We start from the raw sequence: 20595 nt of genomic DNA, 5'->3' as shown, positions 1-20595 counted from the left end.
GAATAGATATTCTTCACGGACCATTGGTGGACCCAGCCCTCAGTGAACTTGGAGTCTAATGGAAGAGATTTTAAAAAATGTGTATGAGTTAAAATCAATGTAAAAGTGCTGTAAACCAAAAATAAAATTCTAAGTCCCCCTAACCATCTGAATGGACCCCTCCTCTCAGGCAAGATCATTCGAAAATTAACCTGAAAAACTAGTTCAAGGCCATGATTGGAAGTGGGGGTCAGATGTGTCTCATTGTACCCTCCTCCCTTTTGGAATTCCAGAAAAGCCAACCAGCATTAGGATCAACACAGACCTTAAGTCTAATAAGAAACAATCTTTTCTCTCTGAAGTCTGCTGTTTGGAGGCTTCATCTCCATGATAATGCCTTGGTTTCCCCTTATCGTAACCCAGATATTCCTTTCTATTGATAATAACTCTTTAAACCAATTGCCAATCAGAAAAATTTTAAATCTACTTGTGACCTGGAAGCCCTGCTTCAAGTTGTCCTGCCCTTCCTGATCAAACCAATGTAACTCTTACATGTACTGATTGATGTGTTATGTCTTCCTAAAATGTATAAATGCAAACTGTACTCTGACCACCTTTAACACATGTTATCAGGACCTCCTGAAGCTGTTTAACCTTGGCAAAATAAACTTTCTAAATTGATTGAGACCTGTTTCAGATACTTTTGGGCTCACAATAATACAGAAGAAGTATCCATAGACAGTTGAAAACACCAAGAAAAGTCACTTAGCATAGAGGAGTGACGGGGGAATTGGCATAGCTGATAACAAAAATTCTTTTGGAAGGGCAGAAGGGAGTCAAGATTTCTCTTAAGGGTAAAATAGGCAAAATTCACTGGCTGTTGAACATTAGATTAGAAAAAATCTTAGATACTTTCTAAGTGGGCCTTTTGGATCTTTAGTATAGCAGGTCCATGACCACTGTTAATATTTGCCAAGGTTAGGAAGTGAAAAATGCAACTTTGGATGCACTGGTAAGAAGGAGGGCTCATCAAAAAGTCTGATTTCCAGTGAATATTTCCCACCTTAAAAGAAGAAATCTGAAACAGATAAGGATAATCAAATCTAAACTGTGTAATTTTAAAGTATAAGGAAAGATTTTCCAGTAGCTATAGATTAAATTACACTATAAATTCTATCTAGACCACAGGCTTTAACTCTACTTAGGTGAAGTAATGACTTCACCTTCATTACTTTACATGGGTCCAAATGCTAAATTAGTGGATGAGTTTTATTTTTTAGATAGTTTTGCTTTGAGCCTACCAATACAAATTTAGAAGAATTGAGCTGTATTCTCTTATTGAATGCGCTTTATGTGATATTAAAAATGTTCATATGGTAGATTTCTGAAAATGTTGAAACTTACCTACATGGACTTACTGAACAAGGTAACAACTGTAAATTGTTTTATGACACAGAAAACATCTTCCACCATGGCAGTTTATTTATAATACTTTGTCCAAAAAAGCTCTAATAGGACTGGTCTACATTAAAAATAAATGAGCAGAGCACAGACCTGGATTGTGGTTGAACAAAATTTGAATTCTTTACTTACTGCAGGTTGTTTGTTTGTTTGTTTTTGTAGAGATGGGGTTTCGCTATGATGCCCTGGCTGGTCTTGAACTCCTGGCTTCAGGAGATCTTCCTGTCTTGGCCTCCCACAGTGCTGGGATTATAGTCATGAACCACCATACCTGGCCTCACTGCAGGTTTTGATTAGTCCCCCTGGCTGCATATTTGGGCTCAAAAAAATGCTTTTCTTTATGTTACTAAGTAGACTGAAGTTTATCTTTGTGGTTACACATTATATATCGTTTGTTATTTCTTAAAGTCATGTAGTTTAGTCTTTCACAGTACATACCTTCGATGTTTACCATTTTGACTGAAGATATAATGCTAAAGATTTTATTAAATAAAATTAAATCTTTATAAATTAATTAAAGTTAACTTATAATGAGTTGTATACACAGACAGTAGTTCTTAAGGTAGACCTGTACTTCAATTTTTTTAAACCTTTATACAGATTTCAAGAAATATGAAAAATCAGGACTATCTATTTTTATTTGGATATTATATATGCTTCTCCTATAACACAAGACTTTTTTTATTTTAAGCTTTGGAAGCAGTACAAAAGACTGTTGTGATGAGGAGAGAAGACATGTAGCAAATCGTATATTTAGGCAATCATGTTGATATAGTGAGGAATGGATAATGTATGTTATAACATGTCTTATGTTTTTGATGTGCCATCCATGTGTTTCTAATGGGCCCTTTTGAACACACACTAACAGGGGTTTAATATTTAGGATTAGCACTTTCAGTTTGGAAAGTTTCCAGCTTGGTTCTTCCAGGCCCTTAGATACCTTCTAAGGGTCTGCAATTTGATGGCACAGCTCTGATGTTTCATTCAGCAGAGAAGACTGTGGGTTCCTTCAAGTTCATGCCCATTGCTTTTTTTAAGACCTATCTTAAGAGACCTCTTTTCCAGTAAGCTTTCCTTCTTATCTCCCTCTTTTCAGATTATCACTTAGCTTCATATTTCCTTGCCAGTTTGCACATAGTAGTTTCTGATAAAAATTACTCATCACCTAATAATATTAACTCATTCATTCTTAATGAATTCACTTTTTTCTTCTGGAATTTATTTCAAGTTTCTTGTTTTTACAATAAATGTATCTTTCATATAGTTAAAAAAGCATTTCTTCTGGAAACTATATATGATGGGAAAATATAGAAAAATAAGTATTTAGGTGGTAGTTAATAGACCCAATAACAACCACAACAGAATTTATAGACTTATTTTCTGCAACACTTATATGGCACTTGTATATGGCAATTACATGGTTTTTGAATTTGCACAATTTAGCTTTCATTAAACACAAACTGTAACTATTATTTTCTTCCTCAGAACATGTAGCATTCTTTCATTTCTTCAGAAATTCTACACAAGAGACAAGTATGTTGAAGGTACAAAAACGAAAAAAAAATTGAAACTTTTTTTGAAATCCTTAAGCTTAAATTTTAAATAGAAATGAGACTGGCACACTTGGTAACTATCTCTCTGTCTTTTTTTAAAAAAGAGCTATTAATATTTTGAATGCCTCTTCCTGTTCCTTATTAATTTTTTTGCCACATTATGAGCTTCAATAAAATCTCATAGGCTGGGCGCAGTGGCCCAGGCCGGTAATCTCAGCACTGTGGGAGGCCAAGGCAGTTGGATCAGTTAAGGTCAAGAGTTTGTGACAAGCCTGGCCAACATGGTGAAACCTTGTCTCCACTAAAAATACAAAATTTAGCTGGGCCTGGTGGCGGGTGCCTGTAATCCCAGCTACTCTGTAGGCGAGGCAGGAGAATCACTTGAACCCAGGAGGCGGAGGTTGCAGTGACCCAGGATTGTGCCACTGTTTTAAGAGTTCTCAGGCCGGGCGCGGTGGCTCACGCCTGAATCCCAGCACTTTGGGAGGCCGAGGCGGGGCGGATCACGAGGTCAGGAGATCAAGACCATCCCTGGTTAACATGGTGAAACCCAGTCTCTACAAAAAATACAAAAAATTAGCCGGGCGCGGTGGCGGGCGCCTGTAGTCCCAGCTACTCGGGAGGCTGAGGCAGGAGAATGGCATGAACCTGGGAGGCGGAGCTTGCAGTGAGCCGAGATTGTGCCACTGCACTCCAGCCTGGGCAACACAGCGAGACTCCGTCTCAAAAAAAAAAAAAAAAAAAAAAAGAGTTCTTTATATAATCTAGACACGAGTGCTTTGTTATATGATGTGCAAATATTTTTCCCCAGTCTGTGGCTTGTCTTTTCATCCTCTTAACAGGGTATTTCACAGAGCAGAAGTTTTTAATTTTGTTGAAGTGTAAGTGTTGTGCAGTTTTCAGCATACAAATCCTGTACATAATTTGTTAGAGGCTAGAAAGGGTGAAAATATAGGGTTCCAACTCAGCCTTTGCCAGCTTGGGTGCCGGTGAGGCAATAGTTTTTCTATGGTGTCTTGGCTGGAGTAGAGCTGTAATTGTCTAGAAGAATTTTATCTTGCTAGGCTGATACTTTCCTGGTCTTTTGGCCAGAAGGAGGGGCCTTTTTCTGGGGCTTCTTTTTTCTTCCTGTACCCTTGGGAGTTTTGGGGGTGCTGGCTTCTTTAGCTCCAATTTTGGAATATATGAAGCAAAAAGAAAACTCATGGAACTCAACTACCATGTTATTAAACTCTGAAGTCACTAGCCAGACTGGCTGCTTCTGTTTGTTTTGTAATTAATGGCTAGGGTTCTTAGTTGTATTTAGTGGGAGGAATAAGGAAAAACACATTTATCCCATTTTCCTGGAATGAGAAATCATGCTTCCTTACTGAATGTTTATAAAACTATTTTTATTTATCTTTTTTTGTTTTATCATCGAAAATTCTGACTCCTTTTTCTTTTTAATAAGTGAAAATATTCCCTGACATTCTGCCTTTGACCCTCTGTCTTCTCATTTTCATGTATTCTTTGTAATCATATCCTTTTTCAGAATTTCATTAACAGCCTTTGGGAATGAACACTGTTTTTAGGGTTTTAGATGTGAGCTTTCTCCAGATGACCAATTCTTTATTTCTCAGTGCTTGCTAAATAATCATCTTCTGTCGTACACACCTTCTCCATTGTCTCCTTTTCTTTAAGAGGTTATCATCCCTCTAGTTACTCAGACTTAGATGTTTTATTTGATTCCTCTCACAGTTGTGACTCACATCCAAGTAGATAAGTTCTGTCAATTCTATAAATATAATCTCTGACATATGCCCACCTTTTGTAATATTATTTTCTCTACGACAGTGCAGGTTTTCAGTTCCTCACACTTGGACCATTGTAATTGCTTCCTAACTGATTCCTCTACCTGAAGACTGTCTCCCTTCTGGTTCATTTTACACAGTACCATCAGACAAATTTTAGGAAACAAAACTATGATTATGTGTCTCTCATAAAGACCCTTTATACTACCAAAGCACAAACTGTTTAACCCAAAACTTTTCACTCTTAATTTTGATTATAACTCACTCAAGCCAGGAATGAGTAATACTGTGGCTTCAGGACCTCAAGTTCCTGGGAAATGAAAGGAAGCTGAGACACATTTGAAAGGAGATAGGAGAATTGGTCAAGTTGTATGTGCAATTGGCCTCCTAGGAGTATGAGGCCAAAGGGGTTTCTGAAAGGCCATAACAAATTTGGGCTTGATGGTTATTGGCAGTCCACTTCAGCAGTTTGTGTTAATTAGTGTTCCCTAGAGAAATAGAACCAGCCAGGGCGTAGTGTCTCATGCCTGTGATTCCAGCACTTTGGGAGGCTGAGGTGGGAGGATTGTTTGCATCCAGGAGTTCCAGACCAGCCTGGGCAACATAGCGAGACCCCATCTCTACAAAAAATAAAAAATTAGCCAGGTGTGGTGGCACATGTTGTCCTTGCTACTCAGGAAGCTGAGGCAGGAGGATCACTGGAGCCTGGGAGGTTGACTGAGGCTTCAGTGAGCCATGATTGCACCACTGCACTCAGTGTGGGCAACAGAGCAAGGCCCTGTCTCCAAAAAAAAAAAAAAAAAAGAAAGAAACAAAGCCAATAGTGTATGTGCATATGTATAAATATATGTGAAATATATATATTTATACATATATATATTTATTTTGAGACAGAGTCTTGCTCTGTCACCAGGCTGAAGTACAGTGGCACAATCTCTGCTCACTGCAACCTCCACCTCCCCCGGTTCAAGTGATTCTTGTGCCTCAGCCTTCTGAGTAGCTGGGACTCTAGGCACCCGCCACCACACCTGGCTAATTTTTGTGTTTTTTTTAAGGTGGAGACAGGGTTTTTTCATGTTGGCCAGGCTGGTCTCAAACTCCTGGCCTCAAGTGATCCATCTGTCCTGGTCTCCCAAAGTGTAAAATGTATATTTTATGAGGAATTTGCTCACGGGATTATGGAGGCTGCGAAGTCCTGTGATTTGCTGATCTGCCACCTGAAAGCTGGAGACCTGGTGTAGTTCCAGCCTGAGTCCAAAGACTTGAGAACAGGAGAGGTGATGATGTAAGTCCCAGCCTGGGGGCAGAAGAAAACCAATGTCCCAACCCAAACAGGCAGAGAGATAATTTCACCTTCTTTGGCCCTTTGGTTCTACTCAGATCCTCAATAGATTGGATGACACATGACCATGTTGGGGAGGACAATCAGCTTTGCCGAGTCTACCCATTCAAATGTTAATCTGTTTTGCAAGCAGCCTCACAAATATACCCAGAAATAATGTTTAACAAGATATCTAGGCATTCATTCCAATGGGCAGGCAAGTTGATGCATGAAATTAACCATCACACAGGTGTATTCCAACCTCAGAACTGGTCATCAATCAACACAGTGGTGTTTGATTCCAGGTGCTCAATCCCATGGGCTAAAGGCCCCAATCATTTAATGGAGGAGGTGGCAAGAACTAGCTTAGTTATTGGTAGCCCAGTCAAAAGGGCTAAGTTTCTATGAAGAGCTTCCATTTTAGCAGAGGACAAGAATGCAAAACTACAAATTAGCTAAAGTGGAAATAGCTGTACAAAACTATCTAAAGTGGAGAAACAGATTGGGAATTCATTCAAGTAGTGTCAAAGAAAGGATGTGATGCAGAGAGCACACAGCTGAAGTTCAGGACTCATAGTGGGTATATTTGATCAAAATTGGCAACATGAATTTAGAACTACACTAAATAAAGTCTATTTGGGTCTAGAGTACTAATAGCCTGCCTACTTTGATCTGAAGTTTCAAAGACATGTTCCATGTCTAGAACTGAATCAATCCTGATGGACTTCCCAAGTAGTCCAGGCTATTGACTGCATTGGCCAACAAGATGGAATATTTTAGCACTAATGATTTAAAATTAGTGCCCAACTATAAAAAATAACTATTAGAAAATTATAATGATTTTTCCTCTGCCAGAGATTAGAACATAAGAACAATTAGGCTGGGCAGGTAGGTGGCTCATGCCTGTAATCCCAGCACGTTGGGAGGCTGAGGCAGGCGGATTACTTGAGGTCAAGAGTTCAAAGCCAGCATGGCCAACATGGTGAAACCCCATCTCTACTAAAAATACAAAAAATGAGCCAGGCATGGTGGCATACACCTGTAATCCCAGCCACTCAGGAGGCTGAGGCAGGAGAATCGGTTGAGCTTGGGAGGTAGAGGTTGCAGTGAGCCAAGATTGCACCACTGTACTCTAGCCTGGGTGACAGAGTGAGACTCTGTCTCTGTCTCTCTCTCAAAAAAAAAAAAAGAAGAACAATCAGTCCATGGATATTTTTGTGGAAGTTTATCTCATGTGCCTTATTGGTAGTGGATTTCTTTAATTTGTTAATAATTAAACTCTCATAAAGTATTCAGACAGTGTCTAATATACAGTTGTATTATTTAATAAAGATTTCTAACTTTAAGCATAAGACTGAATTTGAAAAATACTTTTAAAAAATCCTTTTAGTATATTCCTGGTTTTATAGAAAAACATTTTGAAATACCAACAGGTACAGTTCTCCACATCGTTCAGGAGACTTGGCAACATTTTCTGTATGAATATTCTTTCTCTAAGAATAAAGCCAAGAATCAGGAAACAAGGGCGTCTGTGTAGCCAAAAGATAGATAGATAGATAGATAGATAGATAGATAGATAGATAGATAGATAGATATAAAATCAATACACTGAAACTTACATAATTAAATAAGAAGGCCCAACATATTCTCATTCAAAGGCTATTTATTTTTCTAATTTATTTTTTAATTTTTAGAGACAGTGTCTCACTCTGTTGCTCAGACTGGAGTGCAATGTCGTGATTATACCTCACTGAGGTCCTAAACTCCTGGGCTCTAGCAATCCTCCTCCCTTAGCCTCCTGAGTAGACTACAGGTGCATGCCACTGTACCTGACTAATTTTTATTTTTATTTTTTTATAGAGATTGGGTCTCACTTCGTTGCCTAGGCTGGTCTTAAACTCCTGGCTTCAAGTGACCCTCCAACTTCAGCCTTTCAAAATATTGGGATTGCAGGCGTGAGCCACTGCACCCAGCCAGTTTTTCTAATTTATACATATAAATTACTGCAAAATATTTCAAATGAACTAGAAGAAGATAGAAGAAAGACCATAGAAAGGATCATTGAACTGATTGATATTGAGGAATGACAAATAAATAAAATATAAAGAATAAATATGAGAACTCAAAAAACCAAATATTGGGGTCATTTGGTGATGGTGGCATCAACCGTACGTTTTCCAAAATGCCTGAAGGTCACCACAATATCCACTATATACCCTTAGTAATGTCAGAAAAGTCAGTGGTAAATTTGAGAAAGATTTTTGTAAAAATATAATTGTATTAGTCTGCTCTCACACTGCTATAAAGAACTACATGAGACTGGGTAATGTATGAAGAAAAGAGGTTTTGTTGATTCACAGTTCTGCAGGCTTAATAGGGAGCATGACTGGGAGGCCTCAGGGAACTTACGATCATGGCAGAAGGTGAAGAGGAAGCAAGCACCTTCTTCCCAAGGCGACAGGAGACAAAGAGAACAAAGAGGGATGTCCACACACTTTTAACCCATCAGATCTTGTAAGAACTCACTCACTATCGTGAGAACAGCAAGGGGAAACCACCCCCGTGATCCAATGGCCTCCTACCAGGTCCCTCCCCAAACACTGGAGATTACAATTCAACATGATATTTGAGTGGGGACACAGAGCCAAACCATACCAATAATTTTAAAAAGAACTTTTATATTTTATTTAAAAGATAAACTACTCAGAAAATTTGCCAATTTAGAAAATGCTTATTTTCGGAGAATTGTGGGTGGTCAAAGTCTTACACTCTTTGGAATAATTTAAGAAACAGTTAGATAATATAACACAGGTTTATAGAACTGAAGATTGGTTCTTGCTTAAGAAAGCACTCTCTGGGCAATAATATGCTTTAAAAAATGTCCTTTGGAATTTAGCAAATAATGATTCGTTAGTTCAGTTGCTTAAAGCATGATATAAATGAAGCCATGCATTGTCTCAGGATTAAGCTGCATGAAAAAGGTGTGCTCGATAACAATCTATACCTCTGTGTAGGCTAGCCACTCACAAATGAGTACTAGGCCAAGCTTCATTTTTCTTGTAGAACTCTTTGTAGTGGGTCAGGGCCATCGTCCTTGTATACTGATGTATTTGCTATTATTTTTTCTATTACTTCTATGTAATTCGAATTTTTACTTTAACCAATCATGGTTTTGAGTAAGTATGTTTTTAAAAATGTTTTTCATACCTATTCCATTCATGAGAAGGAGTTTGCCAGGATAGACAAGACATTTTTATTTGGAAAATGATGACTATATTTTAAAATAAATGGTAGTCATACCCTTAAGCATGCCTACTAAAGTTCTGAGTAGTCAACTTTATGAGGCATTTCATTAAAAACCCTCACTTTAACGTATAAGGCATTTCTTTGCTTTTTCAAAGACTGATTTGAATTTTTCCTTCCAGAGCTTTCAGGAGAGATCTACTATGTGGTCATTTTTGCAGTTTTATAGTTGGTTCAGCTAATCTAGTGTTGTGCTCTTTCCTTTAGCTCTTGGGTTGATAGCTTACGGCAGTGATAGTCAAGTGTATCACGCTGTGAAGTCAACTGTTTGGTAAGTGAGATATCACTTGCATTTCTCTACTTGTTCTTTTCTTTCTTTTTTTTTGCATTGAAGTTTGAATTATACAAACATTAAATATCATATGTATATTCTGTTTTGATTGTTAAACTATAGAATAGCCTAATGAGATCGTATAAGAAGTCATAAATTACTTAATAAAAGAAAAATTGTTTTAACTAATTTTAACTATGTAATCATCTCTTTGTTACAGAAATGTGATATTGTTCAAGCATAAATGAATATAAATTTGAGGGCTTGGGGATGCTTAAAATCTTTTCCCATTGAAATCAATAGAATTAGGTCAAGGAATTTACCCTAGGAGAGATTTTTCAGGAAATAATTCTTTCATAGGCAGAGGAAAACTATGCTATCAATGGTTTTTCTAGGTTTTATGCTAAATAGGCAATTTTAAAGTCTTCTGATTTAGAAAGTTTAGAATTGATAGAGAAAACTTTGATCTCTCACTAAATAATACACTCCAGAAATACTGATTTTATTAATTTCTCAGAAAGTAGTAGCATTGCTACTTTTCATGAGATTCAGGAGTAATTGGAAAATAAAATTGTACATTATATTTATGGATCTTAATAATTGAAGTACTTTTTACATCCTAAATCTGGGGGTAGCAATGTCTACTAGTAGCACACCTCTGCCATACTTGTCATCATCCCTCCTAAATTGAGATTCTGGAAGAAAATTAAACTCTACTGTCTATGGCAACAATTATATGAAATGAATAAACTTCTCTCTTATGCAACTGGAATGGTATTAACTATGTATCATCTTTGGAAGAACTGAAAACACACTCACCCATGTCATATTTTTAGGGCTTAATTCTTTTGTGTAACATGAGTTGAGAAGGGGTACATATGTTCTCTCTTGCTATCCTGGTTGTTAGTTGCAGCTTTTATATTATGAAATATTAATTCATCCAATAAATATTTACTGCCATGTGTCTGGCCCTGTGCTAGGCTCTGACAATATAATGCTGGGCAAAAATGAACATGGCCTCTGCAAGAGGTTTGAACTATGCATTTACTAAAGTGATTATTTGACTGCTGACTGTATTTCCCATCAAACTGTAATCTAAAGGTGGGAAAGACAGTAACCTAGAGATTCATATCTACTGTAATCTGGAGATTCATATCTTATACAGAAATCAACTCAAAATTGATAAAAGACTTCAACATAAGACCTGAAACTGTAAAACTACTAGAAGAAAATGTAGAAGAAAAGTTCTAAGACATTGGCCTTGGCAATAATTTTTGGATATGAAACAGCACAGACAACAGAAAGGAAAATAAACAAATGGGATTACATGAAACTAAAAAGCTCCTGCAGAGTAAAGGAAAAAAATCAACAAAATGAAGAGACAACCTATGGAATGGGAGAATATATTTGCAAGACACATGTCTGATAAGGGATTAATATCCAAAATATAAGGAACTCAAACAATAACAAGAGAACAAATAACCCAATTAAAAATGGGGCAAAGGAAAAGCCAAAAGATAACAAGTGTTGGAGAGGGTGTGAAGAAAAGTGAACTCTTGCACACTGTTGATGGGAATGTAAATTAGTGTAGCCATTAAGAAAAACAATATGGATGTTTCTCAAAACACTAAAAACAAAACTACCATATGATCCAGCAATTCCACTGCTGGTATGTATTCAAAGGAAATACAATCAGTATGCTGAAGAGATATCTGCACTCCCATGTTCATTGCATCATTTTTCGTAATAGCCAAGATATGGAAACAACCAAAATGTCCGTCAATGGATGAATGATTTAAAAAAGTGTGCTATGTATCCATAGAGGAATACTATTCTGTCATAAGAAAGAAGGAAGTCCTGTCAGTTGAAACAACATGGTTGAACCTGGAGGAAATTATAAGTGAAATAAACCAGGCACAGAAAGACAAATACTGCATGATCTCACATGCCGAAACTAAAAAAGTTGAACTCACAGAAGTAGAGAGTAGAATGGTGGTTACTACGGAATAGAAATTGGGTTGGGATTTATTGGCCAAAGGATACAAGATTTCAGTCAGATGGAATAAATTCAAAAGCCGTATTGTATAACATGGTAACTGTAATTAAGAACAATGTCTTGTATTCTTGAAAATTGCTAAACGAGTAGATTTTAGAATTTTGACCATGAAAATGATAAATATCTGAGGGTAATACATATGTTAACTAGATTGATTTAGCCATTCTACAATGTGTATGTATTTCAAAGCATCGTATTTTACATGATAAATATGTATAATTTTTCCCTGTCAATTAAAATCTATCAATAAATATGAAAAAATAAACCTTGAGAGGAAGTGCTCTGAAAAAAAGAACACCTTCTATAAGAGCTGTCACAAAGGATCTTGGCCCTGGGTGGGACTGTTGGCCAAAATGGTGACAAAGGATGTACAGGCCAGTGGACTGAAAAATATGGGGCTCCGGGCATCTTGTTGACAAGAGTTTTCAACTCTTCTCATTGAGCAGCTTTCAGTCACTGTTGATTTTATCAACTAACCACAGCATTAGGTCCCATCCACACCACACAGCTTATACTGAACAAGCTTAAAATACATTTGTGAAACGATCATACTAATTGTGCCTTTCATCTCATATACACTCTTTGTTTAAGCTTAAGTGTAAGTAAGCTTTTTGCTGAGAGAGACAATATTCTCTTTGAATTCCCCATAGCACCTAACAAGGCATTGTATAAATACTTCATAATTGTTCATTAAATTTAATATTTTATAATATTTATTTTATCCCCCTCAGCATTTTTTGTTAAGTTTAGATATAGATTTATAGCCTTCCTTCTTTGATGCTAAAACTGAGAACAGAGTTTTAAACATTTAGACTTGGAATGATTGGATTCAAATTTAGAAAAAGAAGGCATAACAGTTTGGGAGGCTGAGGCAGGTGGATCACCTGAGGTCAGGAGTTCAAGACCAGCGTGACCAACATGGTGAAACCCCATCTCTACTAAAAATACAAAAAAATTATCTGGGCATGGTGGTGGGCACCTGTAATCCAAGATACTTGGGAAGCTGAGGCAGGAGAATCACTTGAACCCGGGAGACGGAGGTTTCCATGAGCTGAGATGATGCCATTCCATTCCAGCCTGGGTGACAGAGCAAGACTCCATCTAAGAAAAAAAAAAAAAAAAAGGCAGATTTTTTTTTTTCCACTAGGAACTTAAAAACAGATTTTTAGCATAGTCATCAGTTCTAAACCAATTCATAAAAGTAGTGTAGAGAACATACAGACCATAGAGTAAGAATTCACGGTTCAAGTCTTGGGTATGTCCATGATTTGCTTTATGACTTAGGATGGATCACTTTACTTCATTAAATTTCATTTTCTTATCTGTAAATGTGGCAACCAGACTGGGGATTTCTAAGGATTTTTCTATCTGCAAAGTCTTTTAAATGTCTACATTTCCATGCATTTACTTCAAACTAGAAATCCATAACCTATTTTCACTGTTCCTGATGTTGCCACCACTGATCTAAGATAAATGACTTAACAGGCATTAACAGCTATAGCAAATACAAATGTTAAATAGAAATTATGTAATTATGTGAGATTTTGACGTGTAGGTTTTTTGTTTGTTTGTTTGTTTGTTTGTTTTTGAGACAGAGTCTCATTGTGTCACCCAGGCTGGAGTGCAGTGGTGTGATCTGTAATCTCGGCTCTTTGTAACCTCTACCTCCTAGGTTCAAGCAATTCTCGTGCCTCAGCCTCCAGAGAAGTTGAGACTACAGGCACCCGCTACCATGCCCAGATAATTTTTGTATTTTTAGTAGAGACGGGGTTTCACCATGTTGGTCAGGCTGGTTTCAAACTCTTGACCTCAGATGATCCACCTGCCTTGGCCTCCCAAATTGCTGGGATTATAGGCGTGAGCCACTGTGCCTGGCCTGATTTCTAGATTTGATCATCTATGGCAACTTTTTAAAAAATCATCAAAAAAAGCTTTTTATACAGTCATTCCAGTATCATTTGGTATGTTCATAGGAAAAGAAAATAAATTTAATATTAGCATAAACAAATAATTTGTGAATTAGAATTTTATTCCAATTTTGTGGGTCATAGTCAGTGTTCAATCAATGAATCAACAAAATAAATCAATAATAGGTGATTAAATTTTTTTCCCTAGCTTGGTTTAGTATTATAACGAATAATTATATCATTTTCCTGGGGTAGGTGTTAAGTGCAGATTTTTTTTTTTTTTGAGATAGGGTTTTGTGCAGTGTTGTGATCATGGCTCACTGCAGCCTCCACCTTCTGGGCTCAAGTGATCCTCCTATCTCAGTCTCCCAAATAGCTGGGACCACAGATGCATGCCATCATGCCTGACTAATTTTTTAATTTTTTTTTTTTTGTAGAGATGGGGGTCTCACTATTTTGCCCAGACTGGTTTCAAACCCCTGGTCTCAAGAGATCCACCCACCTTGGCTTCTCAAAGTATTGGGATTACAGATGTGAGCCACCACACTCAGTCCTTAAATGTTAAGGAACACTTTGCTTGCTTATCTGTTTTTACACCTGTAAAAGCAATAATTTTCATTCCTGATTTACTTCATTCCTGTGGCTTGTAAAACCTTTTTAAATGGGCTTATTGCCTTGCTTTAAATCCATATAGAAAAATCATATATGTATGTTCCCCAAACTCGGTTGGCTCTGTAGTGAACATCCAAGTGTAGTTACTCAGAATAAATGCAATGGCTAGGAAAATAGTCCTTTGTAAAGGATATGCTAGATAGATAGATGGATGGATGGATAGATAGATAGATAGATAGATAGATAGATAGATAGATAGATAGATAGATATAAATAGATCTTGGCTAGTATTTATTGAGTACTGATGCTATGACAGGGACTGTCTTAAATACTTGTGATGTATTTCTTCATTTATTCTCAGAAAAAAACACTGTGAAGTGGTTCGATATGGATATGATGTCATAATCTTCTTTTTGAAGATAAAGAAACTAAGACTATATCATAATGTTCTTCTTGAAGATGAAGAAATGAAGACTCTGTGAGATAAAGCGATTTGTTTTTGGTGGGGGCTTGGAGGAGGAGAGGCAGAATTGTCTCTACTGTACTAGTGCTTTGGGAGGTCATTCTTGCTTAGGAATGTCTCCACTTCCTTTCCCCTCACCCCTAGCACAGCCTGAGTTTGGAGGGAGGGTAGAAGCAGGACTATAAGTAAAAATAATAACTTTATTTACTTACCAATCATCTATCTGTGTGTGTGTGTATATATGTATATGTGTGTGTGTGTGTGTGTGTAAATAGCAGGCATACCTAACTTTTCAGTAAAATTTTATTGAGAAGAGGAATAGGTAAATGATGCTAAGGGTAAACATAGAGTCAAGAGAGAAGGTTTAGGAAAATGATAGTGTGTGAGCTAGTTATTGATATCTCTGAAGAAAAGACCATGAATACTGTAGTACATTCTAGGAGAGCAATAGTATTATGTTATCTTATATCCTGTAGGAAAGAGCATCCTATGGAGAAGATAGAATAATGTAGTTACTTTTATGCTCAGAATAATTCACATGTTCTTAGGTGAATTCTAGGTCCCAGAGATATTTCTGCTGATGCTGTAAACCTACCGTTTTCTCTATAAGCAGTTAAAAAAATTTCTCCCTCTTAATCCCCCTCTTCTCATTTATGTCTTCTTTTTATTTATGCAAATATTATTTGAATCATTATTTCTATCCTTTTTCTTGTTTTAGGTTTGTTTTGCCCTTCTTTTACTAGGTTCTTGCAGCAGGAGCTTAAATTACTGATTTAAGATTTTTTTTCTCTGTTCTAATGCATGCTTTTGGTGTATAAAATTCCATTTTCAGCACTGTTTTGACTATGCCCTGCAAATTTGATATGTTTTATTTTCTATTTTTATTCAGTTCAATGTATTTTCAAGATTTTCCTTAAGAATGACTCCTTGAGCCATGGATTATTTATAAATATGTTGTTTCATTTCTAAGTGTTTTGAGATATGCTAACAAGGATATTGGTCTTTTTAAAATTGATCTCTTGCATGATTTCATTGTGGTTGGAAAATGTACTATGTATGGTTTCAATTCTAAATTTTTTGAGGTTTGTTTTATGGCTCTGGATATAATCTATCTTGGTATATGTTCTATGAGCACTTAAATAGAATGTGTTTGCTGTTGTTGGGTGGGATTTTCTGTAAATGTTGATTAGATCCTTTTGGTTAATGGTGTTGTTGAATTCTTTCACATTCTTGTTGTTTTTCTGTGTAGTTCCAACAATTATTGAGAAAAGAATGTTGAAATCTACAATTATAATTCTAAATTTTTCTATTTGTCCTTTCAGTTCTATCAAATTTTATTTTACATATTTTGCTGCTCTGTTTTTTGGTTCATACATTTTTATGATTGGTGTGTCTTCACATGGATTGATCCTTTTATCATTGTACAATGTGCCTCTCTGTCTCTGGTGATTTTCTTTGCTCTAAAGTCTATTTGATATTAATATAGCTATTCCTGTTTTCTTTTGATTAATGTTATATAATAGGTCTTTTTCTGTTCTTTCACTTTTAACTAACTTATATTATTGTATTTCAAGTGAGTTTTTATAGACAACATATGATTGGTGGTATTTTTTTTTTTTTTTTTTTTTTTTTTTTTGAGACGGAGTCTCGCTCTGTCGCCCAGGCTGAAGTGCAGTGGCGCGATCTCGGCTCACTGCAAGCTCCGCCTCCCGGGTTCACGCCATTCTCCTGCCTCAGCCTCCCGAGTAGCTGGGACTACAGGCGCCCGCTACCACGCCCGGCTAATTTTTTGTATTTTTAGTAGAGACGGGGTTTCACCGTGTTAGCCAGGATGGTCTCGATCTCCTGACCTCGTGATCCGCCCGCCTCGGCCTCCCAAAGTGCTGGGATTACAGGCGTGAGCCACCGCGCCCGGCCCGATTGGTGGTATTTTTTAATCTACTCTGTCAATATCTTTCAATTAGGTATTTAGATTATTTACATTTAGAGTAATTATTGATATTAGGATTCAAGTCTGCTATTTTAATGCCTTAATTAAAGCAGCCTTCAGGTGCTCCAGGGATCTATTCATCACTACTCACAGATTTATAGGACTGTTATCTGTATTAAGTTCTATGTACAACTTGGAAATAGTAATTGGACAGAGGAAGAGGATAATAATGTTAAACACTTTTAGAATAAATTGTCTGTCATATTATTTATGAATTGGGTGACAACTTTGTCCCAATATATTTATGTTTTAATATTGTTAAATAATGTTTTACTTTGGCCTACACAGATTTGGAAGAAATGTCTCTTAAGAAGCTAATTAAATAATTTATTGTACTCATGTTTGTTGAACATTTTCTATGTGCAAACTATTATTCCAGTCAAGGGGAGTACAATGGTGAACAAGATTACTAATAAATGTAAAAATGCAAAAACTATAAAAAATTAATTTTGTTTTATATGCTTTATACTATATTGCATTTTATATTAGCTTCCTAGGGCTTCCATAACAAAGTACATGGACTGAGTGGCTTTAACAACAGAAATTTATTTTCTCACAGTTCTAGAGGATAGAAGTCTGAAGTTAAAGTGTTAGCAGGTTTGGTTTTGTTCTAAGGCTTCTCTCCTTGGCTTTTAGATAGTCTTTTCCCTGTATTTTCACATGATCTTTCCTCTGCACATATCTGTGTCCTAGTTTCCTCCTCTTTTAAGGACAACAGTCATATTGGATTATGGCTTACCCTAATAACCATATTTTAACTTACTTCTATTTACTTATCTTCAAATAAAGTTACATTCTGAGGTACTAGGAATTAGGATTTCAATATAAGAATTTGAGAAAACACAATTCAGCCCATAAAAATATTTTTATATTTTATTTATATATTTTATATTAATATAATAAACACATTTTAATATTTTATATACTAAATACCCATCTGTAATACTTTGTATATGCTTATATGTATGTATGTGTGTATGTTTCTAATATATAAAGAAAAATCAACATACATTGAAATGACTGTACTAATTATTAATTTGAGAGACCTATATTAATACCTATATTATTTTTACCTGCAAACAATCAAATATTTATCAGAAAATTTGTTTTTTTAGTTTTCTAGCAATCAGTGTCTGACCAGATGATATTCTCTGAACAGATAGTATTAACTAGATCTCCAATGTAGGTAAAGTCTTATTTTTTTGGGAAACTTAATTTTACTTAAAAAGCACTCCCAACATTGTAAAGTATTTTGTTCAAATTATGTTTGCACATTGTGTGTAAAAATTAATGTCTCAATATTTCTATGGATGTTTATACCCATGAAATGTTTTGTCCATTGAAAAAAAACCTAAAAAAATCTCACTATGTAAGAACTTAGAGGAAGGTACTTTTTCAATCTGATCAACTCACTATTGAGTCTAGGATAGCGCTTAAAATTTTTGGAAAAAATATTGACTAAATGATATTGTAAACCTATTAAATCAATTTCTTAGGGGTGGCTATGTGCTGTAAAACGTCCTCCCCTATACTCATTGGTATATGTTTCCATAGTTTCCTCAACGCAGCTTGCCATGGGATAAGCCGCAATGATAGCGTAATAAATAAATGTGAGATTTTATGTGGCAAGTATTTGGGTTATATTTTTCTATTCTTTTTAACTGTGTCCTTCTACTAGATTGAACTATTTAAAAATTGCTGCTTTTGTAGATGAAAAATTGAATAATGATAAATTTATCATAATTCAATCTATAGATACACAAATATCCTTCATTTATTTTTTCACCTTTGGTTTTGTGTACAAGACAATATAAAAGTGATTCTTGTGTGCAATAATTTGTCTAAGAGAGAGCATCGTTTGACTTCAAACTCCCATCGAACATAAATATCCTGGAGTAAGAGACTCATAGCCTTTGAGAGCTGGAAGAAACTATGCTAATCACCCATTCCAGTTTTCTAATTTTAAATAAGGGAAACTGTGGGACCATATTTTCACTTTAGGACATTTCAAATCTAGAGAAGATTAGCATTTAAGGTAGAAATTTCTCCTTTAGTTATTATCAGCACATTTAAAGTTGGGATTAGAGTTGGGATTAAAGTTCTTCTTTCCTGATCTCCAGAAGGAAAATTAAACCATACAGTCATTTTAATTTGCAACTCTCACTTATTTTACAGCCCAAATCTAAGATTACTACAGTGACCTATCTGTCTTGACTCGAATATGTGAAATCATAGTTAATGCACAAAAATTAATTTTAAAGGTGGATGAACTGTTTATTTCTGTCATTTTAGTCTGCATTTCTAAGATTCAGATGTTCTGCCTACTTGCAAAAGGTTTCATTGAGAAAGTAGTTATCCAGCATGTGTACATGTGTGTGTATATATACATAGATTCAATACTTATGTATACACATACACAAAATACATGTACACACAATACAAAATACATATAAAATTTATGTATACACACAGGAAAATTAGACTTTGTCAACATCCAGATTTTGTTTCTTTAAAGCATTCTCTAAAAACAATGTAATACAATAAATTCTATTTTTCCAAAGTATTATTATTATGTGGAATGTTGGTTGAAAAATAGACTACCTATCATTCAACACAAATTGAGTCTTGGGTGGAAGTTAAAGTGAGGAATAAAAATCCTGCTTTGATTTTAGCAACATGCCTTAATTTTCCATATGTGTTTTATTTATTCACCAAGTATACTCTGAAGCCATTCAGATATAATAATAATAAAGTGCTAATGATATAAAGGATTATTTAGATATTTCAGAAACTGTGAGTTGCTAGTGAGTTGTACAAAATATTTATTATTCATTCCTTGAAAGGATGAAACCAGGGTCTGTCTACACACTCTTTCTCATACATAGTTTATGAAGCCGAAGGAGCTGAGCAAGTTGACATGAAAGACAGAACATACTACTTAGAAGCCAAGATGAAACATTTTAGCTAGTTTTGTTAATTAAATAAAAAATATTTTAACTTAATTCGATGGGAAATATTTCAAAGTTTCTCTTACAGCTAATTAAGCTAAATATTAATGTGAATGTGTAAAGTGACTGATTTTTAAAGCTATCAGGAAATTACAATCTGCCAAATATTATACTGCAGCTAGAATCTAGATGATGGCAGGATATGAAAACCAAAAAACTGTCTAAAAATTTTATTAAAAATATGAGTCAGTCTCAATAGGTTTATCAAGGCATATATTTTGTTGGAGTGCCAGAAAAGACCATAATGTGTATGTGAACATTTGTCTTTGTGTTAAATTAATTAGCTTTAGAATAAAAATGTAAAAATTATTTGCCCACCTGTGTGTGCCATAGAACCAGTCAGCAATTTGTCTGACTTTCAGGCCAATTGCGATTTAAGCATTAGGCATAGCTAATGGGAAGGAACTAAATACTCTCTAATTGTTGCTATTCTTGTTTCCAACCACAATGTTAAATCATACCACTAACAATGTATAGAAATGAAGCACTGCAGTGCTCCAATAATTAAAAATTAAGACCTAAATTCTGGCTCACCACTTTCTATAGGTAAAATAGAATAGTGCAAACATATCTATTAGTGTCTCTATATCAACATACATCATTAGAAATAGATATCTTGTGTCCTCTTGATTTTCATAGTATGATTATCTCTTTAAAAATAAAGGACATGAACAGACACTTTTCAAAAGAAGACATACTTATGACCAACAAGCATATGAAAAAAAGTTCAATGTCACTGATCATCAGATAAATGCAATCAAAACAACAATGAGATACCATCTCACACTAGTCAGAATGGCTATTATTAAAAAGCAAACAAGTAACAGATGCTGGTGAGGTTGTGAAGAAAAAGGAATGCTTATACACTGTTGGTGGGAGTG

The 20595-nt window shown here is 35.5% G+C and overlaps 1 long non-coding RNA gene across 1 annotated transcript in view; it reads left to right on the top strand.

The window, feature by feature from the left end:
- Positions 1-20595, top strand: part of LOC117979984 (uncharacterized) — a 377942-nt gene that overhangs the window by 78971 nt on the left and 278376 nt on the right. The window contains exon 5 of the long non-coding RNA XR_008625161.2: positions 9615-9678. This is a non-coding gene — a long non-coding RNA (uncharacterized LOC117979984). The remainder of the gene's footprint in view (positions 1-9614; positions 9679-20595) is intronic.

The sequence above is a fragment of the Pan paniscus genome, chromosome 3 (genome assembly GCF_029289425.2).
Source record: "Pan paniscus chromosome 3, NHGRI_mPanPan1-v2.0_pri, whole genome shotgun sequence".
NCBI classification, from domain to species: domain Eukaryota; kingdom Metazoa; phylum Chordata; class Mammalia; order Primates; family Hominidae; genus Pan; species Pan paniscus.
Note: the sequence above shows the minus strand (reverse complement) of the source record. Positions and strands in the feature narration are given on the sequence as shown.